Source organism: Citrus clementina, unplaced genomic scaffold (genome assembly GCF_000493195.1).
Source record: "Citrus clementina cultivar Clemenules unplaced genomic scaffold, Citrus_clementina_v1.0 scaffold_8, whole genome shotgun sequence".
Taxonomy (NCBI): domain Eukaryota; kingdom Viridiplantae; phylum Streptophyta; class Magnoliopsida; order Sapindales; family Rutaceae; genus Citrus; species Citrus x clementina.
This window is the reverse complement of record NW_006262022.1, coordinates 7,103,123-7,129,777: the sequence shown is the minus strand read 5'-3', so window position 1 is coordinate 7,129,777 and position 26,655 is coordinate 7,103,123. Positions and strand designations below refer to the sequence as shown.

Below are 26,655 nucleotides of genomic sequence, written 5' to 3'. Positions count from 1 at the left end.
ATTGAATATCAATTATAAAAAGTAGTTTTTGTTTTAATGTTTTAAGCCATTATTTTATTTTTTATTTTGCATATTGAGTGTCTAAATTATCCTTATGAAGTCATTAATTACAAACTGCAATTAACATCTTGGAGGTCATAAACTTAGATTGGAAAATTGAACAAATTTAAAATTTTGTAGCAATTTTGATAACATGGTAAGCTTAGATAATTTCTCTTTTATTTTTTTGTGTTAAATGTCTAAATTACCCTTGTGACGTCTATCACTTTTTGACGAAGTTAATGATTTGGTGGATAAATGATGCAGATTGTAAATTTATGGTAGATGAATGACACAACCTGAAAATATTGTAATATTTTTTATAATAGCACAATTTAAGGGCGGACAGTTGATAATTTCCTAAGTTTATAAGTTAAATAAAAATAGTTTTTAACCTTTAAAAATAGTTTTTAACCTTTTTAATACATTTTTGTACCAATGATGACATAGGGCTTGAACTTATTTGAAATCATAGCGGACCGGTGCTTTTTTTTTTTTGGGCTTTAAATAGCTCTACAAATAAACACAATAATAAACGTTATGTTTGGCACATATATTCTTTTCTCTGAATTTGCTCATCAATTTACAAAGTTATTGCACAAATTACTTGTCTCAAATATATCTCTTGAAGGAAATTTTGGAACTTTTGTTAATGTTATATTTTGGGATAAATGACAAAACATAAGCATAAAGATTAATAAAAGTTATAGGGAAAATATCACATATCAACAAACAAAAAAGGTTACCAGGCTAAAAATAATATTAGCTTGAGGCAACCCTCAAATCTTGAGATAACCTTTAAGTATAATTTTGGGTCATAGGCTTCTATATAGTATCGGAGCCCCACATCGACTGGAATAGTTACTAGATTAATAGTTTAGCTTGGGGCAACTTATTATGCAGTTGTTTGAACTTGCATTATGGATGATATCAATTCATGACTTTGTGCGCCACTTATGTCTTTTTGATTAAACCTAAATCTTATAATTCAATATTTATTATAATCAGCTTAGTTTTATCACTTCGTGTATCTATTTTGTACCCCTATTTTGCAATTCAAATGTTATATTAAACAATATAAACTATAAAAAAAGTCCTTTACGTTCATGTCAAAAAAATGCACGTGAAATCACAATTCTTCACTTGCTACCATTAGCCTAAATTTTTTGGTTCACTGTAGAAGAACGCATATTATTTTTAGAACGTATCAATATTATTTTTTTCTTGCATGTCCATGTTTTGTGACCAAGATGTCCTTCTAGCGAACAAGTTGTTAAGCAACCCTAGAACACTCCTCAAACTAGCGAAGCAAGAACACTTGCAGAAAATGCTAGAGAGAAGTAGAGCAATATGGCTGAATATGATTTTATTACTCACAAAGAGAAAATATACAAGAGAGCTTTTTACAAAAGCTAGAGTGCCTGTGTGTGTGCTAGAGTGTTTGTGTGTGTGGTGTGGTTGGTGGGCAAATGAGGGGTCTTACCCCTATTTATAGGTATTAGAGTTCTAGGGGAGGAAACTTCCTAGCAACTTCCATAAATATCCTAGGGACCTATGTGGAGAAACTTATAAAATTTTAGCTTATTTACAATTTGTAGATAGTTCTAGATCTTGGGCCGTGCTTGGGTGCTTTGCTAAGCACACTACAGTTGGCTGGTTGTGTTGGCGGCTCATTTCTAAGCATCCCACGTCTAAGCGCACTCTATGTCTAGGCGGACTTCTAACAATTGCCTTGGGTCCAACTCCATTAACTGTAGAACATGATTTAGTAAATATTATTAGTCTGATCGATAGAAGGTTGTCTAGCAGAAAAGAGACTGGTTGGCTGGTTCCAGAGGTCAAGGGACTTACAATTAATAGATGTTTCATTTTGCATGGTTACATACACCTAGATCTTGTAATGTGGTGCTCAAAATTTAGCCAAGTAGGCTTTTTCTTTATCATAGGGATACATTTGAATCGAAGATTGTCCTTCTTGAAATTGCCAGCATCTATTAATATTTCGTTCTGACAATATTTAACCAATACTTTCTTCAAAATTACCAAAAAAAATTGTATGTAAGGGCACAAAAGTGAACAAAAAAGGCATCTTCTCGGCTCTCGAAGGTTTTGTTTACCTTCCTTTTCATAGGATTCCTGTGATTTTCTCTTCATTTCATTAATTTTTTTCGCAGTTTTATACCATTTTTATTTATTTACCTTCATTTTTTAACTTGGCATGTTTTTTTTTTAGTCTAGTTTATCGATCGTCCTTATTCTTTCATTCTAATACGTTAGAGTTCGTATGGATTTCAAATTCTACATTTGATTATGGTTTTGACTTGTTACTTGATTACTGTTACTGGGTATGCGGTTGTTTATAATTTAGTTTCTGTCTTATTATAGTTCATTATTATTTTAAGGCTTTGTTTCGATTGACTGTTATATATGTCTAATTGTTTTCAATGTTTAGACCTCAATTTTCAGAGATTTTGAAGTGGTCGTGTCTGATTATGGGTTTTACTTATTAGTTTATTTCTTGACACTAGTGGTTTTTGAGTTATTAACAATATTTCATTTTCCTTGTTTGATACATTTGTCTTCTATATTTGGATAATAATAAGAGTATTGGTGCTGGTATATTTAATTAATTTGTTCTACGTTGTTGTTTTACGCCTTAACTTCAGAAAGTTGTTTGGTATATATACAACTAGTTACTTCTTGTTTTATGTGCTCCATTATTGAATTACAATTTTAATCACACGAGTTTTGATTATCATCTGTTAAATGTGCCTCATCAGCTTCAATTATCTATGTCTTCACAAGCTGCAAGCATTTGTTCTTAGATATAAGTTGAGAGGCTGATGAACGTATATTTGAGCTTTTCAAGTCAGCTTCTTTTTATGATTTTGTGATTTTCAATCCCGGTGTGTTTGTATTTTGCTTGAAGATGAGATTTCTTAGATTTTGATTCCCTTTAATTATTAACTTAATTAGTGGACTGTGTGGGAACATAATGTGGTTGGCCGACTAAATTTCTTTTGGTGTTCTATTTACCCCTTGGTTTCATTTCTTATTACTTTTAGAAAGTATAACATTGCAAAGATGTTATGTCTTGCTGCATAGCTTTTGAGCAGGGCAGACTATTGTCTACAGTAATCAAACTTAAATTATAGTAGCTTGTTACGGTATCGACTCGGTATATAACACAGCAAATGGGGCGCTTCCACGTACGAGTTGCAGGAGAGAGGAAAAGCAACCCAAACTCAGCTGATGCAAGACCAATGTGGACTCAGCTGTTAGTTACAGAATCTGCAACTTAGATGAGTCCTAAATTATAATGTTCTCTAAGTTTCTGATGTCTTTCAATTTTAATGGATTTGTGATCAAAATTGACTTTTACAATAATTTTGTATCTCAACTAGTTTATGTGTTTTTGCTTGGTTGATATCATTTCTTGACTACTTTAGACCATTAGGGGGAGATTATGTCATATTTTAGTGCTTTCCTGAAATCAATTGTTCCTCATAGTGGTACTTCTATCAAATCATGATGTGCCTTATTTAGGAACTTCAATCTTCTTTCCGTCTCAGATTGGCACAAAGCAGTGGCAATATTATGAGTTTGGTCCAAAAGTAGTTCCTGAACTTGTTTGTCTTCCTAGAACGGCAGGGGCAATAGAAGTCTACTACAAGTAGATCATTAGCTTCTGCAGTTCATTGACACATAAAGATCTGTAGCTGTAGTGATGTTTCAGCGATTTCATAACTTATACAATAGAACAAAGTTTACAAGATTATAAACTCAAAACCCATTTGTCTTATTGTTTAGAAGTTCTCATTTGAAGCCTGATTCGCAAAACCAGTCATCAACTTTAGAACCAAAAACTGTCCAACACAATGTGAGAAATTTTTGGTATTTGGATAACAAAATCCAAATTCAGTACCCCATTTTGAAGCAGCAATTGAACTAAAAAAATTAATATCTTCATTTGGGGTTGTTAAATACATGGTGGCAAATGCTAATAGCCACGCGTTTGGTTATGTGCCTCAAGTTGTAAGAGAGCAAAGAAAGAAAGAGAATTGTTTACCAATTAGAATTAAGTATGTACATTTAACTGAATGCCATATAATTTACATCAATAAACTTTTGGTCGTGATTGTTTATATCCTAAAAATCATATACTTAACTACTTATGTTTTAAAAAAGTTTAATAGTATATATTAAAATACCCACTACTTTATATGCTATTAAGGACCATTTAATAGTTGATCGTAAAGTATATATTATTTGTTACTCCCATTTAGCGTAGCTATACGATGAAATTATGGTTTATATTACAATTAATATTCTTGCATTGCAGAAAATTACTCAAAGCTTTCACTAGTCTATTTTCATTTTATTTTCTAATATCATTTTGTTGATTTCATAAAAGTTAAACATAAAATATATTCTTAATTAGCTTTAGTTCATGAATCGTGAAATATTATTTGTTGGTATACTTTGGTTGCAATTAACTTATTATAAAATTCTATATTACTAAGAGTCACTATTTTAATGATGGTAATTAATGGTGACAATATATAAAATATTACCTATAATAATATTCATATGAAAATTAATGAGAAAAATTCTTTATATATTTTTGTATTTTCATAAAACAATTGGTTTGGGATATTTTAACTTAAAATTTTAACACAAAATTTGAGAAATTAATCTCTCACAATTTAATGATTGATATTAAACATCAAAACAATATTTTATGATGTTAAATCATCCACCATTGAATTACATGAAATCAATAGTATAAATTTTGTTTTAAAAATTTAAGTTAAAATACTTACTACTAAAAATATATATCCAAGCCATCATGTAGTTATATACACACATATATAGTATCATTAATAATATATATCAAATAATTTATTACAATACCTTCTATAATTATTAATGTTTAAGTATTAATGGTCATTTAATTAAATTCATACAATATAAATTATTATAAGATCTATGAAATATCTTTATATAAAGTAAGGAAAAAGACACTTACACCTCTAAGGTATGGGGAAATGGTCGCAAAGATCTCCAGGTATTCAAAAAGGAACACCGAAACCCCTTTTTAATCGTAATGTCCTTTGAATTTAGGAATTAGAAAATTTACTTTAAAGTTTTTTAATTAACACAAATTTAAGATAATAAATTAACTTTTAATAACAAATAGAAACATAATATTAAAATAAATGAGTTAAAATTAAAATTATTTTAAATATTATGTAAAAATAATTTTCATATTATTAATAGGGGTATATTTTTTTAATTGTAAAATCTATTCAACCCAAGATTTATTGAAAATGTTTATAATATATACAAATATATTATTAAAATAAATATAATAATTTAAAATTTTAATATTATTTTAATGTTAAAAATAATTAATTTAGTATTATTAGTCTACTTGATAGATTATATTATTTATATTAAATTTGTCAATTAAAAAATCTTAAAGTCAATTTTCTAATTATTAAATTCAAAGGGCATTATGGTTAAAATGGGTGTTGATGTCCCTTCCTAAAAACTTAGAGATATTTGTGAACATTTCCCTAAACTGTAGGGTATAGGTGTCATTGTCCCTATAAAGTATTGTTGGAATAATATTACATTTATTTAGAAGCTATTTTTATATGAATATTAATTGTGAAAGAAGAAACAGTAAAATTATATAGCTATAGGCAGTATATAACGTTTTTAATTTCAGAATTACTTTTACTTTTTTTACAATTTTTTGGTGACCTAAAAATGTTTATCAATTGATTGGATAAAAATAAATTAATGTATAAAGAAATATCACAACATGCAAATTACTTGTTACACAATTACTTACTATTAAAATTAAATTAAGGTTGAAGATTCTAATATTTAAATCTAATGATCAATAATAATCTCATCATTGATAATGGGATTTTCATCCCAACACCATAGAAATTTTCTTTTATCTATTAGTTGAAAGTAATATATATATATATATATATATATATATATATATATATCTACATTCACTTATAACCTGAACATTACCCACTACTATATATTTCATTAAATTTTTATCATTATATCATATTTGGGTATTGTTTTTCAATTGTTGTTTTCATTAAAAAAAATGAGAATGAAAATGCTATTTTCGAATTTATTTTAAAACATTTTTAAATGTGTTCGATATCATTTTCGAAAATAATCTTGAACGTAAGAAAAAAGAAAAACATTCTCGATAGGAATATCTTAAATAATTATTATTAGAATAATTTCCATAAACTTAATATTAAGTAGTGTAATTAGGTGATTTTTATTGTTTAATTAGTTTATTTTTTAACTTTAAGAATAAATTAGGTGATCTTTTTTTGTTTAAAGAAAAATGATAAACTCTGCATACTTGATTTAATTAATATATAAAAGCATAAATATTATAATGCATAAAAGAAGAAAAGATTATTGTAATGGAAGTTGATTTTTAGGTGGTCTAATAACAACAACAACAATGTTGTTGTTGTCTTTGTTGTTGTTGATGTCATTATTATTTTGAGAGATGGCGGAAGAAAATTTTTCATATTGAAGCTTAAATTGAATTGGGAAACAAAGAAAACAAGAAAATGTTGTTTTCTTATTTTCTTTGTTAAAAGTATAAATAAATTTTAAATTTTCAAAAGTATATTTAGAAACAATCTACCAAACATGTATTTGATGTTTCTTGAATTTAGAAGATAGAAAATGAAATTTGAAAACAATACCGAATGCACCATAAAACACTTAAATTCATGGGTCCACAACAGTCCCATTATTAATACTATACAAGCTTATACAATATTATAGGAAAATCTTTATTGAAAAGATTACAAATTTTATTAATTTAGTAGTTAAGACAACTAACAATAATACCCCTAAAGATGTGGCTGAGTAGTTTCAAACAAGTTTATTTAATTTGCCACCCAAGTTAGATCTTAGCCTGGGAGGTAGGGGCTAAAAAATAGATTTAGCCTTTACCTATCTCTTATCTCAAAAAAAAAAAAAAAAACTGTGGCTAATGTTAACTAATAACTTTCAATAAAGTTTATATGTCTTTTAAGAAAAAATGATTTTATTTCCCACCGGACTACCATCTGGCCCCTTGTCTTTCAATCCCAACAAAATTGGGAAATTTACACAAATAACCTAAAAAAAATTGTTATTTTCACAACTAACCCCTCAATTTTTTTTCCTATCAACATTAGCCAATAATCATCCCTAGTACCGAAAATACCCCTCCCATAACTCTCCCTCTCTTTCCTCCTCTTCCTCTCCTTCATCTCTTTCTCCTCGCCGAATTCACTCCCAACTTATTCACTCGTCGTCGGCGGCTTCCCAGAGTCATTCTCGGCAGCCAACACTTACTTAGATCCGGTCAAAAGTTGAAATTAAAGGTTAGGTCAAAAACCCTAAATTTCTATTTCCTATTCTCCCACCAATATTCTGGCCTAGGTTCCTGTTACAAGGTGGAAAATTGTCAAATTATTCAAGGCCAGCCATGCGAATCAATATTACTCTCGATTTTGCATTTTAAAATATGTCTGCACTTAAGGGAAAAAAAATGAAAACATACAGATTAAAGAGGGAAGTCAGATTCCATAGTTCATCTGGTACCACACCAACCACATTTAGCGCATAAACTTTCCTGTAAACAAAAGTTTCAAAAAGAAAGAAAAAATAATAACAAGCAAGCATGAAAAGAAAGATATACAGATATGATCAAATAATTCTTGCAAGTGTGTCCCCATAAAATAAAATAAAAAAACTTACAACTGGGTAATGTGGCACACGGTGCCATTTTGGGAAGAGCAGTCACATTTGATGAAGGGATTGTAATCGGGGTTATCAAAGACAATGGAATCATCGATGGTAGCTCCAGTGCAAGGATCCCCTGTTAGAGTGCAATTTATGCACTAGTTTTGCATTGTTTACTTCCCTTAATATCGATGTTTTGCACTTAATAATAATGATTTACTTGTGTTTTACTTTTGTAGGTGCAATTCTATTGATTGGTGATAAAATTGAGCTACAAGATGATGTTTAAGGATGATTGTTCTTTTGGAGAAATTATGAGTGTCAGAAGAACTTTGTTGATAAGGCATGGGCGCGTGCTGTCAACTACGGACCTGCAGTTTTTAATTTAACGTGTTTTGTATTTTTGTAATTACGAATTTAATATTTCAGATATTAATATTTTATTTTAAATAGAACTCTCAAGGAGAAGAGAGAGAGAGAGTATTTAAGGGAGGAATCTATTGTGAAAAAAGGAGATTTTTGAAAAGAAAGAAACCCTAGATCTAAACTTTGTTAACATATATGTTTCCAAATGTTGATTTTGATGATAACAAACAAGATTAAGAATGATTATTCTTTTATGCTCAAATTATTTTCTTTTTAAATAAATCATTATTTTCACATTATAAAGGTTTCATATTTAATGGAAAAATGATTTTATGAAATTGGTTGTTTTTCAAGTTTATGGTTTAATTGGAAGAATTTTGAAAACTTTGAAATCAACAAATATTGCTTGAAATTTTGGAAAAAGATTTATTTGAAAATTTTCATATCATTTTGGGCCATATCATAATTTCATAAAGTTTTGGGATTGACAAAGCATTATTTTGAAATTCTAAAATTGGACCTATTTGAAAGATTTCATAACGTTTTGGGGTCAAATTATAAATTTGGAAAATATTTCATTGTAGCAGTTACTGTAGCAAGCGGCTAACCGGATATGGTAAACGACAATCTGGATTTTGGGCAGTAAACTTTTGGAGCATAAACGACTATCCGAATTTCGTAAGCGGCAATCCATATTTCAAAAGCGGCTAACCGGATATGAAAAGCGGCATGCCAGCTATTCTGAAATTCAAATTTTTGCCTTAACGGTAACATAAAAGCGGCTAACCGGATTCCATAAACGGTAAGCCGGTTACGACCAAAATGTGCATAACGGCTAGTTTTTTAACTCAAACTATATAAACTGAAAACCAATTCATTTTTGGTAATCTAAGCAAGCATAAACAAATGCACACAACTTATATTGAGCTTCAAATTCAAAAATCATCATAGATTAAATCTTTATTGAGCTATCAATTTGTATATCCACTCTTAAAGAGAGTTTCATTGTTGTAATTTTCATTTCTCATCAAATTGTCGGTGTACAAGTGTGAGAAACACTTGGGGTGAAGAGATTGGAGAGATAATCTCTTGTTGTAAAGGTTCATTGACACCTTGAAGTCAATTGTAAACGTTTGAAGCCTTGGAAAGGCTCGGATAGTGAAATCCTCAAGCCCGATGTGCTTGGAGGCGTGGACATAGGCGGGGATTGCCGAACCACGTAAAAATCCTTGAGTTTGCTTTCTCTTCCCTTGCTCATTTATTATTGTGCTTTCATTGAATTTATTGTTTTCGAATTTATTAAGGCATTAGATTGGATTGTTGTGTGGTTTGCTTAGCTTAATTTTTAAAAGGGAAAATATCTACCGTCCACCTATTTTTTACACCTTTTTAAAAAATACACAATTCCTTCATTTTTTAGCTGGAATCCACCTAAAGTTACATTTTTTTTCACTTTTCCACTTCCGTTTGGAATCCGTTAAGAAAACTAACGGAAACTTAATAAAATGATCATTTTACCCCCAAAACGAAAATTACAATTTCACCTTAAAAAATACCAAAAATAATAAGATTTAATGATGAATATCATTATTGGTACTTTAATGAAGTACAAAAAAATCTTAACTACTAGAGATTATAACTCAATTAATAATAAAACTCTACTTATCTTAAATTCAATTGATGATTTGTGAAATTGGGCTATTTTTAATACTACTGTTATAATTTAGCATTCTAATTACAGATATATTTAAAAAAAAAACATGCATTTGATGGTTATGGAATTAATTTATTTATTGACCGATGGGGAAAATAATTAGATTTAATCTAATTATTTTTTGTAATTTTTAAGGTGAAATTATAATTTTCGTTTTGGGGGTAAAATGGTCATTTTTTAAAATTTCCGTTAGTTTTCTTAACGGATTCCAAACGGAAGTGGAAAAGTGAAAAAAAATATAACTTTGGGTGGATTCCAGCCAAAAAATGAAGGAATTGTGTATTTTTGAAAAAGGTGTAAAAAATAGGTGGACGGTGGATATTTTCCCTTTTTAAAATCCCAATTCACCCCCCTCTTGGGTTGCCTAGTTAGTATTTCAAACTTTTCTCTTCTCTCTATGAAGAGCTAAACCTATTATTCTAGTTGAAGGTTAATGAAACTTTGATTCATCACCACTTTGAGATATTTCTTATGCTTTAATTGTTTTATTACTTTTTGGGTATTTGTTTATTCTCTGAATTATTATCATGATTATGTTTGTTAATTAGATAATTGGCCACTATTTAATTATCAACTTAATCTATTGTCAATTAAAGGATTCATCGTATGAATATTTTAATGTTTGTGACAAATAACATAGCAGTGAGTTGTGTTATGAGAATAAACAATCTAATTTAAATGAACCATCGTATGCGTTTGTTGATTAGGATTTGGGTCTCTCTAGTTTTTCAAGCTGTCAATTGATTAAATCCTATGATCGTATCTATGGTTGTCTATTGATTAGGGAAATAACCAACGGTCGTACCTTGGTTATCGACTAGTTAAGGAGAGATTGGCTATTAGAGGGTCTCAGTAGCTATAACCGGTCTATTCATAAGTAGTAATAATTTATATTTGAATCAATGATCAGTAGTCAAATCAAGCTGAGTTAATTCCTTCAACCAGAGTTTTTTCCAATTTGAATTACAATTTTAATTTGCATTCTTGTTATTTTAATTTGATTTTTATTATTGTCAACAAATCCCCCATTTTGCATTTTATATTTCAAAAAGGATTTAAATAATTACCGATCTCTGTGGACACGATCCTGCTCAATCACTATATACAATTTATTTAGAGTATGTATTTATTTTTGCTGGCTTCGACAACCATCATCCCCGCTTTTGTTCCATTGACCTTGCCGTGACAACGGGGCTTTGGTCAAAAAGCCTTACTTTTTGGGTATTTATAGCTTGGTGCGACAGGTGCCTGTCGTACATAGTTTGGTGCGATAGGCACACTTAGCTTGGTGCGACAGGTGTCTATCGCACCAAACTATGTGCGACAGGTTGGTTAGCAAACACAAGGGTAATTTGGGGAGAAAATTGTGTGTTTGGTTAATGTTGATAGAAAAAAGTTTGGAGGGTTAATTGTGAAAATAGTAAAAGTTTTATGGTTATTTTTGTAAATTTCCCAACAAAATTCCATTATGCTCTCGTGCCATTTCAAGTTGGTGCATTTTACACATCAAACAAGTACTTTTTAAATACAACATTTCAATTTTCAGTTGTACAGCAACAATAATTAAAAGTGGCGCCATTCGTGCCCCTCTATTTTCTTCATAAAACCCAATTGGCCAATTTCTAAATAAATTTTATTAAAAAGTTCGATACGTATATGATTACTACTAATATAATACTTTTAAATTCAACATAGAAGCTTCTTTTATTTCTATTAAAACCTATTTAATTTTCTTTACTTTTCATTTGTTGCATGATAAATTTGATTGAATTTCAATTTATATCATATAGAAATGTTATTTTACATTTGAAAAATCATATCTTCAATAGTTATAAAGGTAATGATATGGACGTCTAAGAGCTATTTTCACTCTAAATTCTATTTTAGACACTTTAATTTTAATAAAAATTTATATTACGAAAATAACCTTAATCAAATTTACTACTAGGGACATTAGTATAATTTAAGAAAATATTATTACTCTAAACACACAAACAAGTAATAATCGTAAATAATTTTCCTTTCATCGTCTAATCTAATCCATTATAAAAGAAAATCCTTTGTTTTTTCCCCAACATGATTTGGAAATCATCAAGCCACGTACTCTTTATTGTTTCACTGCGTTAATGTAACTAAAACACTTTTATAAAATTAGTCACAAAATATTCCCAGAACTGCTTTTGAAAGAGTATGTATGTATATAGCTAGTGCCTAGGCTCAAATCTCAACTGAAAGAGTTTCAACATAAATCTTGAACCTTGATAATGCTTAGGAATCATTAATTAACGCCACATGGCTCAAGAATGATGAATATTTTATAGAAAATAATTAGTTAATGAATGGTCCTAATGAAGGACAGTTTTGACATTTGAAATAGTGTGTAAAGTAACAAAATAGGGATGGCAAAATCCAGATCCGGATCCGGATGTAGGTGCATCCGAATTCGGCTCTAGATTAAGCTTTTGGCATCCCGATCTGTATTCAGATCCGTAAAAAAAATATGCGGATCTGGATGCGGGTAATATCCGCACGGATTGTGGGTGGATATTCCGAATATTCGGATCTGCATAATAATAAATTTAATTTTAATTTGAAATTTAATAATTTATATAATAATATTAAATAAAATTCAATTATAACTTAACAATCGACAATTTAACATCAATTCAACACCATAAATTCACAAACAATAATTTCATAATATAAATCAAACATAAAAAAAATCTAAGGTAAACCGATTTATTACAATATTCTCTAATTATTATTATTATTATTTTAACATATTTTTCATAGTTAATGAAGATTTTAGAGTTAATAATGCTTATACATTTAAATAAATAATTTAATTTATATATTTTTCAATTGAAATTTAATTAAATAAATAATTTAATTATAAAATAATGCGGATCCAGGTATCCGATTTTTCGGATGCACTTGCATGTGGATCCAGATCCGTACGAATCTTGATTTTTAAGATCTGGATCTGCATTTTTTAACATGCCAACCCTGATTTTTTCGGATCCGAATTTCGGATCTGGGCCAGATCTAGAGTTTATTGCCAACCCTAGTAAAAATTATTTTTTAAAATTTATTGAATGACTGTGTTAAGTAAAAGAGTGTTCAAAATAGATTTTACAATGTAAATAATCCCATTCTTTTTAAAAATACTAAAAGTATGGTTACTAGCAGGTCAAAATTTTAGAGACTAAAATGGAATTCACCCCAATCTTTAAATTCTTTAGCATCCCAAGTAAGGTACTATTTATGAATTAGGATCTCGTTCTTCTCGTGTTTTCTCACCTACTCCCTCATAACCTTCCAAATCCAGTTGGGGGAAAAAAAGAAAGCTAGCTTAATTGTTAATAATGTGAAACAAGCCAATTTAATTGTCAATATAAAAAAATAAAATGTAATCTTAGTCACTTATTTCACCAAAAGACTAGTGAGAGAAAAAAAGTCTGGGAACTGATCCTTCTCCAGCATTTATATCCATTAGATCGTGAGATGAAGTATTAAATAATTTAACAAGTTATTAAATTGACAATCCAATACGAGGGTGCCGTAAACACTTGAAGAAAAATATTAAGATATTATTTCAGAATTCTGGCAATATTCTATTAGAAAATTGGATGAAGAAACAATTGGTAATTATGTTGAAGCCTTTAAATTTTTCATGAGTGGGCTTCAGCCCCATCCGAACCATTATTATTTCTTTTAAATATACCTTGAGTCCCTTCTAAAACAGACAATAAAAAAATAAGACCACATTCAAATGTAACAAAATACTTGTAATTTAGTAGTAAGAGTTATGCTTTATGGCTTAGGAGACCTTAGTTAAAATCTTTGGTTCTAATCTCAATAAGAATTGCAATTTTTTGAACCAAGTTCATCAATTTTACCATATTCTCCCATGTAGGAACTCTTCGGTGTTTATCCAGATTCTATTAGATTTCTTTGTTGTTTGACATTTTTTATTTAAAATTTTCTAAAATAAACTAATTTAAATATAATCCACCACATATTACGTTTGCTGGGGCATTTATGGATATAATGTTGAGAAACGCTTATTCTATGTTTGAACAAATTAGGAAAACTCTTAGGTTTATCTTGATTTTAGTAAATTTGTCCGCAAGCTAGCTAATCTTTATCCGTCCTTAAAAACAATAATAATAATAATAAGCTACCTTGTTTCTTCTCTTTTGTTTTGCGCAGCTAAAGGCCACTTAAAGCTCGGCGTTTGCATTTTGTTCTTATTGGTCAAAGCTAGGGTCAATAAACGTGCATTCACATAATAGAAAAAGGTAATTAAACTTTCTCGTTCGATCTTGTGATCAAGCCTCGTTGTTTTGCTTACAGCATACTGAGATCAACTTTATTAATTGCAGATAAATAGCATGGAAATTAGCTCAAGTGTTGCATCAAAGCTTGGAGAATTGTTGGTGGAAGCAACCATAAACCAAGCTCGTTATCTGCTCTGTTTCAACAGCATTATTAACGAACTTAAGGATAAAGAAACTAATTTGAAGGAGGCAAAAGGCGGCATCAATGAAAAAATAGAACAAGAACGACAAATACACCGAGCCATTGTAATCGAGAAAGATGTAGAGAAGTGGCTGAAGGATGTAGACAAAGAAATGGCCGATGTTCGAAATTTGAAAGCAAAGATAGATGAAAAGAAGAGCTGTCTTAATGGATGGTGTCCTAATTGGGGTTGGCGATGTTGGCTAGGTAGAAAAGCATCAAAGAAGACTAGCGAGTTGTCTGATCTACAAAAGAAATGCGGCAAATTCAGCTCAGTTGCCCTTCCTAAACCTCTACCATCAGATAGAGAATTGCATATGCCAAGACATTTTATGTCTTTCGGGACTACATAATCGACTTGGAATCAGATTATTGAAGCACTAAAAAGAGATAGCACGACGATAGTGGGATTGTATGGTATCAGTGGTGTCGGAAAGACAACTTTGGCAAACTTTGTGGGCAATCAACTTCGACAAGAAAAGATTTTTGATGAGGTGGGGATAGCCACTGTGTCTCAGGATCCAGATATAATAAAGGTTCAAGGTGAGCTGGCAAAGTCGTTAGGCTGGGCACTAAATGAGAAACATGAAAAAGAGAGAGCAGACCGATTGCGCTTGATGTTTTCTGAGAGTAAAAGCAGCAAGATACTCATAATACTTGACGATGTCTGGAATGAACTCGACTTGAAGACAATAGGTATTCCTGTTGGTGATGGAGACAATTGTTACAAAATCCTTCTAACCACTCGCCTGCAGCCAGTTTGTGATCGCATGCGTTGTGACCCGCAGATTCAACTAGGTGTTCTAAAGCAAGAAGAAGGATTGGCTTTACTAAGAGAGCATGCTGGCATTGTTGTTTCTAATTCAACCTTGATTGGTGTTTCGGAACGAGTTGCTGATGAATGTAAGGGGCTGCCTTTAGCAATTAAAGCTGTTGGAAGTGCACTAAAAGGTAAAGGATTTGATGAGTGGAATCTCGCTCTAGATAAACTACAAGATGCAAAACTCAATACAATAGAATGTATCGGCAATGAGGACCAAGACGTTTACCGTTGTCTCAAATTTAGTTGCGATTATTTGAATGATGAGGATTCCAGGTCGTGCTTCTTGTTGTGTTCTTTGTTTCCAGAGGATTATGAGATAGATTTGGATGATTTGGTTGGATATGCAGTGGGGTTGAGATGGTATCGAGCTGAGTCAATTGAAAAAGTCAGGAGCCTATTGAGTGGAACGATTAAAGAGCTCAAAGCTTCTTCACTGCTATTAGATGCTGGTAATGACAGATTTGTGAAAACGCATGACATTGTTCGTGATGTAGCCTTATGGATAGGCTCAATGGAGAAAAAATATTTTACTAGTAAAGTTGGCATTGGATTGGCGGAACAGGCAGTGGAAAAATACAAAGGAATCTTTTTGATGGGAAATGAAAAAAAAGAGCTTCCAAGTGGTTTGGTATGCCCTAACCTTCATATTTTGCGATTGGAGAATGCTAAATATGGCGACCGATTGCAAGTTCCAGAATATTTTTTCGAAAAGATGCCAGCATTAAAAGTTATTACTATAATAGGTGGAGTTCTTTCACTTAAATCGCTTTAATTCCTCACCAACCTCCAAGTTCTGCAGTTGATTCGATGTAAAGTGAGTGACGCGTCTTTCCTTGGAAAGTTGAAGAGACTTCAAATTGTTTGTGTCAATGGGTCTCCCATTGAAGTTCCTGAAGAATTTGAGGATCAACTTAGTAGATTGAAACTTCTTCTATTCATTGATTCTGGTTCTATTTCTCCTATTACGATAAAAAAATTTCCTCAATTAGAAGAATTTTATGGTTGGATAAAAGATTGGGAGGCTGAAGGGATGAGTTCAGAAGAAAGTTACGCTAGGGCTGCTGAGTTGAACTCCCAACCCGACGATGATGAAATCCAAGATGATGATGGAAAGACTTTACATATTGAACAAAAAATTGTACGTCTTTCAAAAGACTTTACATTTCCAAAATTGCAAATGTACTTCGTCAGTAACTGTAACAAACTTGAAGTTGGAACGAAAAAAGAAGATGAATTTTTTGGACGGAGCAGGTGCTTAATGATTAACTATTGTGAAGCGGCCTCGCTCAGTATTTTTTCGACATTGTGTCAAAATCTGAAATTTCTTAATTTGAAAAGGATAATAGGTCTCCATAATATTGTTCCAAGCATAGATGAAGGGGGCTTAAATGAGTTGACTCATCTATTTGTCAACTATTGTGAAGATTTAGAATGCAATGCGGACGCCTCTCAGTCGCCGCATTGAAAGAGTGGGAATCATGAGGTGCTCTCAAGATTAGCAAAGTGGATGTGGAAGGCGCCTGCCCAACATGTGATCAGCCTCCAAACTCTTACAGAATTGAGTGTGTATGGCTGCCATAATTTGACATATATCTTCACGTTGTCACAAGCTCGAAGTTTGGAGCAGCTTAAAAGTCTCAGTGTGACTTATTGCGACAGGCTGGAATGTATTGTCGAAGCAAAGTTTGATCACAATGAAGGGGAAATAAGTGTCAGAGATGGAAATACGATGCTCGCCCTCCCTTTGTTAAGAGAATTAACACTTCGAAGTCTCCCAGAACTCGTCAGCTTCTGTTAAGAAAATTATTGTTCAATTTGGACAGCATTGGAAGAGTTACAACTTCATTACTGTCCCAACTTGACCATCAACAGTATTGAACTTAAAGCCAATTTGCAGTATCTCAAAGAGGTATGTTTTTTCTAGTTGATGCACTCAGTAGGAAGTCTTCCAACTCTATAGCTCACTTGCGAGTGAAATAGATGCCTCTGTTGATCGAGTTGAGATCTTTGGGAGTCGAGTTGAACGGTGACGATTGTGGAGCTTTGATAGCTAATTTTCGAGTTAGGCCGACTTTGATTCACAAAGTTCACCAGATGCAAGCTCAGGACCCACAGTTAATGCAGTTGAAAGAGGATGTGCAAAAATGTTTACGAACCGATTTTACGGTGAGAGGCAATGGAGTCTTAGTCATGGGTAATAGACTCTGTGTACATGATATTAAAGATCCGAAAGAAGAGATTATGGAATAAGCTCATTGTTCAGCATATGCGATGCATCCTGGTAGTACGAAGATGTATCGCACCCTAATGGATCATTACTGGAGGCAGGGTATGAAGAGAGAGATAGCAGAATTTGTTTCTCGATATTTAGTCTGTCAGCAGATTAAGGCTGAACACCAGAGGCCTGCAGGGTGTTCTCACCCGCTTCCTATTCCTGAGTGGAAGTGGGAGCACATCACCATGGATTTTGTAGCAGGACTTCCACGTACTCAGAAAGGACATGATAGTGTTTGGGTGGTTGTTGATGGGTGTCGAAGCCAACAAAAATAAATTCCTACTCTAAATAAATTGTGTATAGTGATTGAGCAGGGTCGTGTCCACAGAGATCGGTAATTAATTAAATCCTTTTGAAACGTAAAACGTAAAATGGGGGAATTGTTGACAATAATAAAAATCAAATTAAAATAACAAGAATGCAAATTAAAGTTGTAATTCAAATTAGAGAAAGCTCTGGTTGAAGGAATTAACTCAGCTTGATTCGACTACTGATCATTGATTCAAATATAGATTATTATTACTCATGAATAGACCGGTTATAGCTACTGAGACCCTCTAATAGCCAATCTCTCCTTAACTAGTCGATAACCAAGGTACGACCGTTGGTTATTTCCCTAATCAATAGACAACCCTAGATACGATCATAGAATTTAATCAATTGACAGCCTGAAAAACCAGAGAGACCCAAATCCTAATCAACACATATGATGATTTATTTAAATTAGATTGTTTATTCTCACAACACAACTCTCTGCTATGTTATTTGTCACAAGCATTAAATTCTTCATACGATGAATCCTTTAATTGACAATAGATTAAGTTGATAATTAAATAGTGGCCAATTACCTAATTAACAAACATAATCATGAAACTAATTCAGAGAATAAACAAATACCCAAAAAGCAATAAAACAATTAAAGCACAAGAAAGATCTCACAGTAGTGATGAATCAAAGCTTCGTTATCCTTCAACCAGAAAAATAGGTTTAGTTCTTCATAGAGAGGAGAGAAAAATTAAATCTAGGGTTTCTTTCTTTTTCTCCAATCCAAAAATCCCCCCTTTTTCACAATAGATTCCTCCCTTAAATACTCTCTCTCTCTTCTCTTTTAGAATTCTATTTAAAATAAAATACTAATATCTGAAATATTAAATTCGTAATTACAAAAATAACCAAAAATACAAAACACGTTAAACTAAAAACTGCAGGTCCGCAGTTGACAGCACGCGCCCACGCCTTATCAACAAAGTTCTTCTGACGCTCATAATTTCTCCAAGAGAAAAATCCTCCTTAAACATCATCTTTTAGCTCAATTTTATCACCAATCAATAGAATTGCACCTACAAAAGTAAAACACAAGTAAAACATTATTATTAAGTGCAAAACATCGATATTAAGGGAAGTAAACAATGCAAAACTAGTGCATAAATTGCACTCTAACAGTTGTTGATCGACTTACAAAATCTGCTCATTTCTTACCATTCAACCACCTATTCGATGGACAAGTTAGGGAGTATTTATGTGGCTGAGATAGTTCGACTTCACGGAGTACTCGTGTCTATAGTTTCAGATAGAGATTCCCAGTTTACTTCTAAGTTCTGGACTAGCTTGCAAAATCCCTTAGGCACAAAGTTGAACTTCAGTATAACTTTTCATCCACAGACTGATGGACAATCAGAGCGTACTATTCAAACTCTAGAGGATATGTTGCGAGCTTGTGTTATGGAGTTGAAAGGTAAATCGGACAATCATTTACCTCTGATGGAGTTTGTTTACAACAACAGCTATCAAGCTAGTATTGAGATGGCACCATATGAGGCTTTGTATGGTAGAAAATGCAGGACTCCAATATGTTGGGATGAGGTTGGTGAGCGGAGGTTATTCGGTTCAGAACTTGTCCAAGATACTAACGAGAAGATACAATTGATCCGGGATAGATTAAAGGTGGCTCAAGATAGACAAAAGAGCTGTACAGACAAGCGTAGGCGGGAACTTGAATTCGAAGTTGGTGATAGAGTTTTCATACCGATATTTCCTTGGAAAAGGGTGCTTCGATTTGGGAAACGTGGGAAGCTAAGTCCACATTACATTGGGCCATATGAGATCATTGAGCGCATTGGTCCATTAACTCTACCACCCGAGTTATCCAGAATCCATGATGTATTTCATGTCTCAATGCTCCAGAAGTACATATATGACCCGAGTCATGTGTTATCGTAGCAACCAATTCAGTTGAAGGAAGATTTGACTTACGAAAAGGAACCAGTTGAGATATTGGAAGAGAAACACCAAGTTCTGCATTCTAAGACCATTCCTTTAGTAAAAGTATGGTGGAAGAATCATACAAAGGAAGAGGCTACCTGGGAACGCGAGGACTTAATGCGAGCTCAGTATCCCTATCTTTTCTTATCAGGTACGTAAATTTCGAGGACGAAATTTTTATAAGGGGGGAGGATTGTAACATATGTGAATTAAAAATGAAATTGAGGCGGTTAAAGACTTTATTAAAAATAATAGAATAAGTTAGAAACATGGAACTTATACACACACGTATGAGAGTAACAGAAGCTATCAACTGACCCGGAAAACCCGACACGACCTGCGAAATTGACCCGGCCATAACTTTCATTTTCGGCCACTGTTTCGGCCGAGCTTGGTACCAATCTGAAGCTTAGAAGCCAGCCGTCGTTCCCCTGCCATCGCCGCCGAAAACCAACCGGAACGCCGGTGATCGAAGCTTGAAAACCCGCGACTGTTTCATTTTGTTCCACCGGGATTTTCACCGGTTTTGGGTGACACCACTGGTTGGATTTTGTTCCTCATGACTCCTTCTTCCATTTTCGACCATCCATAGGCACCGGGAGTCACTGTTTCGCCGCCGGTCAATTGTTGGAATTCACGGTTGCCGAGCTAGATTCCAACGTCGTTGCCGCGCGTTGGAGCTCACCGCCGGTACCATTGAACTCAGCATGATTGGAACTTTCAGACTTGTGCTTCCCGGCCAACGTTGACCAAATTCCAGTGACTGTTGATCGACAAGGGCATTTCGGTAATTTCACACTATGAGGGCAATTTTGTAATTTCTGAGCCTATTGATATTTTAGTAATTCCTAGAAGTGAGGATTGGTGTAATTACGATTCCGAGGGTAATTCAGTGATTTCCGATTTCGAAGTATTTTAATGATTTATGGACTCGAGGACATTTTAGCAGTTTTATCGACACGGGAGTTGTAAATTATGGATAGATTTTCGTTTCGAGTTTATTGCATAAATTTAGTCCTAATTCCGTTTTACGGAAAATATTTATGTTATTTCCTTGATTTAGGAGGATCCACGAGCAAGAATCGGTTTGCGGACGTAGACGATAACCAAGCGTGAACACCGTCACTATGAGTAGAATATACAAAACTTATTTTCATAGTTAATTATGATAGTAAAGCATGTTTGCAAAATAAGTATTTTAAATGATCTGATTTAATGATTACCTCGAAATGGATTTTGTCCACGTATTGGTATTTTATTAAAATGTTTGGTTAATGATTTTTTGTATCGACTTTGAATAAGCATGATAATATTTTAAAGATAAGAAAAGTGGATTCAAATGTGGTATGATTTAAAATATGGTTAAAAAAGTATGTGAATATGAGTATAATGATTGTTTTTGAAATCACTAGATAGTACCCATACAGATGAGATGAGATGAGAGACCTTTGGGGCCCGTTTGAACACACATAGAGGCTTTGGCCCGTGTGTTTGGGCGTTTTTGCCTTTTGAGGGCATATGCATGCGGTATGATGATTACAGATACACAGATATGAGATACAGACAGATATTGAGATACAGATGATACAGATGAGATACAAGCCTTTGGGGCCCGTCTGAGTACACACAGAGGCTTTGAGCCGTGTGCTTGGGCGCTTTTGTCCTTTGGGGACTAGATTATGCACGCACATATATGATAAGATATGATGAGATATGAGATGATATTTCCCTGTCTATCCGTGTAACTCTGGGGCATGACGGTACCCAGATAGAACGTCATTGCCCGTCCGTTGAGGTCCGGATATGATGAGATTATTTCTCTAGGTACTTGTTTGGTGATGATTTTCAAATTTGTGTATTATATATGATATTGTAATATAATTTCTATGGTTATTTGGTACAATATTATATATGCTTTTCATGGTTAGTAATCTGATTTAAATGTAAATGATTTACTATTGGTTTCTTGCATATGATTTGATGAAATCGTGTTTGGAAATTATATGAATATTTCTTTTAAAGTAAGTATTAATTTTCAAAAACTACTATCCACTCACTGATCTCACTGAGTTTTAAACTCACCCCGTTTTTATTATATTTTTTCCCCCTCACCAGGAGGTAGCAGGTACACTAGACCGACCCAGCGACTGTAAATATATTTTGAGTCTTGGCCACGTGATGATGTTAGAAGATATAAATGTTTTTGTTAGGACATCTTTTGATTATCTTGTCCTGTTGGGATTGTATAATTTTTGTTGTATTATTCTTTTGGGATTAAGAATAAACTAAAATATTAATATTAGTTATAATATTATCTTTTGAGACTCTAGAGATATAAAACTCAGCATTTTGGTTGAGGATGTTGGTCACTGGAGTTTGTTGTATATTGAATTATATTAGGAGTGTTATATTCATATTTGTAGATTGGGAGTGTTATATATATAAAGGAGACTTTGCCTAATTTTCGGCAGAATCCTTACTAATTAGATTATTATCAAATCCGTTTTGATGAGACTAGATTGACTCGCCCGGGGGATTCGGGGCGGGTCGTTTCATACGGTGACCCAGAGGCCTCGCGTTTGTGCTATTTGGCGCTGCACGCTCTGCAGCATCGCGGCCAAGAAGGTGTAGTTATAGTTGCTGTGAATAATAAAGTTCTTCAGTCTATTACCGGTGCTGGTTTAGTCTCTGATGTGTTTAATCAGTCTAAACTTGATCAATTGCCTGGCGATATGGCCATTGGTCATGTTAGATATTCGACTGCATGCTTAAGAATGTGCAGCCTTTTGTTGCTGGGTACAGGTTTGGTTCTCTAGGTGTTGCACATAATGGGAATTTATTTAACTATAATACTTTGAGGGCTAAGCTTGAAGATAATGGTTCCATTTTTAATACTAGTTCTGATACTGAGGTTGTTCTCCATTTGATTGCGATATCGAAAGCTAGGCCGTTCTTTTTGAGGATTGTGGATGCTTGTGAGAAGCTTGAGGGTGCTTATTCAGTGGTGTTTGTTACTGAGGATAAGCTTGTTGCGGTTCGTGACCCGTACGGGTTTAGGCCGTTGGTGATGGGTAGGAGGAGTAATGGTGCTGTGGTTTTTGCGTCAGAGACTTGTGCACTATTTGATTGAGGCCACATACGAGAGAGAGGTACATCCCCGAGAAGTTTTGATGGTGGATAAAGATGGGGTTCAATCACTTTGTTTCATCCCTCACCCTGAACCTAAGCAGTGCATCTTTGAGCATATTTATTTTGCTTTGCCTAATTCTGTTGTTTTTGGAAGGTCTGTTTATGAGTCGAGGAATCATTTTGGGGAAGTACTTGCTACCGAGGCTCCTGTTGAGTGTGATGTCGTGATTGCAGTACCAGATTCTAGAGTGGTGGCTGCACTTGGGTACGCTGCCAAAGCCGAGGTGCCATTTCAACAAGGGTTGATAAGGTCACACTATGTTGGGAGAACTTTCATTGAGCCTTCCCAGAAGATTAGGGACTTTGGTGTCAAGCTTAAGCTCTCTCCTGTAAGGGGAGTGTTGGAGGGAAAGAGAGTTGTGGTTGTCGATGATTCGATAGTGAGAGGAACAACTTCATCCAAAATTGTTAGGTTGCTTGAGGAGGCTGGAGCTAAAGAGGTTCACATGAGAATTGCAAGCCCACCAATCATAGCTTCTTGTTACTATGGAGTGGACACTCCGAGTACTGAGGAGTTGATTTCCAACAGGATGAGCGTCGAGGAAATCAGGGAGTTTATTGGGTGTGATTTGCTTGCTTCTCTGCCGATTGACATCTTGAACAAGTTGTTAGGCAATGATTCTCAGAATTTTTGTTATGCTAGCTTCTCTGGGAAGTACCCTGTTAAGCGTAGGAGATGAAGGTGAAACGGGTTGGTGATTTTGTGGATGATGGGTTGAATGGAAGCATTCAATCCATTGATGGCGGATGGGTTAAGGGACTTCGAAATCAGGACAAAGTTGAAGACGTTATTGCTTCCAATACCTCAAAGTTACCACTTTGATGCCACCTTTTGAGATCAAACCACCATTATTATTATTATTTTCTTTTGCTTTCCTGGATGAACTAGGCTCTAAACTCTGAAGGTTACACAATTTTGTCCGACTCTTCAATGTTTTCCAAAGTTCTAATCTTATAAGCTTGTGTTTGTCTTTCTTTGGTGATAGATTATGGAATTAACTTAATGTATGTTATTGCATTAAACTTTTTGTCCCGATACTGTGACATAAAAATTCTTTAAATTCAGGTGCCGTGTTTTAGCTTGTTTGGGGAAACTCTGCCGCTTCATTCTTAACGGTATTATAATTACGGCTCATGTCTGCAGAAATATTTTCATCAATTTTCATTAACTAAATATGTAATGATTAATACCACCTGTATTATTTAATTTCTTATTTTCTTTCGTGCCCTTTTCATCAATTTCGTTAACTAAATATCCAGACTTGGAACTTTTACCCGTATGCAAAATCAATTGTGATACACAGTTATTATCACTCTTGAGTATGAAGTGGTAAATATTATTAGGGATGACAGTGGACAGGGTTTGATGTGAGTTTGTTATTACACCACGGGTTTTTTTTAATTTAAAATTTTTTAAATGGTCTAAACGTATTGAATTTAAGAATACGAAGGGAAATCTCAATCGGCTATAAAAAAATAAAAGGAAAATACATAAAAACTTTCAATTTATTTGTTTTTAATTTGTATCACTCGTGTACTTTGCCATTGTCCATTGACAGCATTATGATATTAAACGGAATTTAGTAAAATGAGTATTTTACCCTTAAATTTTAAGGTTATTTTTTTTTGTACCATAAAACAATAAAATGAAATGAAAGGAAAAGAGAAATAGAACAAAAATAAATAAGAGAACAAATTGACCAAATTAAAAGTTTGTTGTGTACATATATTTATAGTAGAAATCTTTTGATAGACGGTTGATAGTTTTTTAAATGTAATAAATTATTTACTGCGAGCAATATAAATGTGTACAAAACTTATCAATCCAACATAATATTTAAAGCAAGAAAAATGCAATAAACAAATAATGTATCAAACCAATCAGTCTAAAACATAAAACTTTCGAAGCATGGAATGTACTAGTCCATGAAAACGCCGCATTTTCTGTTTAATGCGTCTTGGTCAAGTGCCTGAAGCTGACGCTAAACCTGCTAAGGAATTCCCTTTCACTCTCGACCAATCATGCAAGATGATTCCGAAGCATGGAATGTACTAATTTCAGAAGATGATTCCAGTCCGAAGCTATCAAGTGCCTCGACAACGGCGAGTCCGTTATGGTTCGTTTATTATTATTATTATTAAAATATACACGGACGCGCGCCCGCGCGCACACAATAAAGCTCTAATTTTTTGTAAAAAATTTAATTTGAATTTGGAAGTCCTTTCGTAGAAAGTGCTCTGCCAATTTTTTGCATCAAGTGTTATCTTGTGTGAAAATAAAAATAGTTTTTTTTTTTTTTAAAAAAATGGATTTGCCTTTCATTATCGGCCCATACATCTGCTGGGAAAACTGTGGTAGCATTGTATGCTATTGCTATGTCGTTGCGGAATAAGCAACGTGTGATATATACTTCCCCGATTAAGGCACTTAGCAATCAGAAGTACAGGGAGTTTAAAGAAGAGTTTTCAGATGTTGGTTTGATGACTGGGGATGTCACAATTGACCCTAATGCTTCTTGTTTGGTAGGTCAACTTGGTAGTGTCATCTTTTGGGTGTTGCAGCGCTTTGATTTGTTTTAATTTCAGGTGATGACTACTGAAATCTGGCGTAGTATGCAGTATAAACTATAAGGTTCGGAGATTACGCGTGAAGTGGCTTGGTTTGATGAGGTACATTACATGCGTGATCATGAGAGAGGTGTTGCATGGGACGATTATGATAAAATCATTTTTTTTTTTGGTTGCCATAGGTAAAGATTATGATAGTAAAAGAAAAAAATTATTTAACAATTTTTTTAAAAAATTGAGAGATGTCTGTGTACATTTAAATAAACCATAGGACCTAGTTTTCCTATTTTGTGTACATTTAACTAAAAATAGGGTCTAGTTTTCCTATTGGCATAAAAGAATTGTAATTGCACGAGCTTGGTCCATTTTCAAACCCAAAGCACCAAACTGCTACCAATGCAATGAAGTAATGTACGTGTCGTTTTTGGGTTATTCGAAACTCATCCAACAAGTATGATGTGATTAATTGAAGAATGCTATATCTCGCAGTAGGGATGGCAATGGAGCAGATATGGATTGGATCTACATTGTTCCAGATCTAAATCCGTAATAAAAATTAAAATCCATATCTGCTTCAGATTCGTCATGGATCTATATTTTTTGCTCCATATCTAGATCCGAAACAAAAAATAAAGATCTATATCTGCTCCAAATCCAAAAAGAAAAATTAAAATCCAAATCTGCTCTAGATCCATCATGAATTCTAAATCTCAATAATAAGAGATCAATTTTTTTAGAAATAAAATTTAAGACTAAAATGCACTGGTAACAATTAAATTATATAATGTGTACAAAAAATCTAATAAGTATTGCAGCTTCTACTTTTACACCAAAATAAATAAATAAGAAAGACAATAAAATATCGATCAAAAGTAATTGAAGGAATAAGATCATTATAATATTCTAATGTCTCCTTTACTATCTTGATATCCACTGCACACCATCATCATTCCTATATCATTAAATAATAACATATAAGTTAAAAATGATTTATTATATTCAGTGCTTTATTATTTTTATTATGATCATATTTAACGAAATATATGATTAACATAATTATTTTATAGTTGATAGCCACCATTGATTAGTGATTATACAAAATAAATA

The 26,655-nt window shown here is 33.0% G+C and overlaps 2 pseudogenes; both read left to right on the top strand.

Moving 5' to 3' along the window:
- The first annotated feature begins 8,111 nt into the window (after positions 1-8,111).
- On the top strand, positions 8,112-17,504 carry LOC112096300 (annotated as a pseudogene).
- A 1,522-nt stretch (positions 17,505-19,026) lies between these two features.
- Positions 19,027-23,803, top strand: LOC112096299 (annotated as a pseudogene).
- The last annotated feature ends 2,852 nt before the right edge of the window (positions 23,804-26,655 follow it).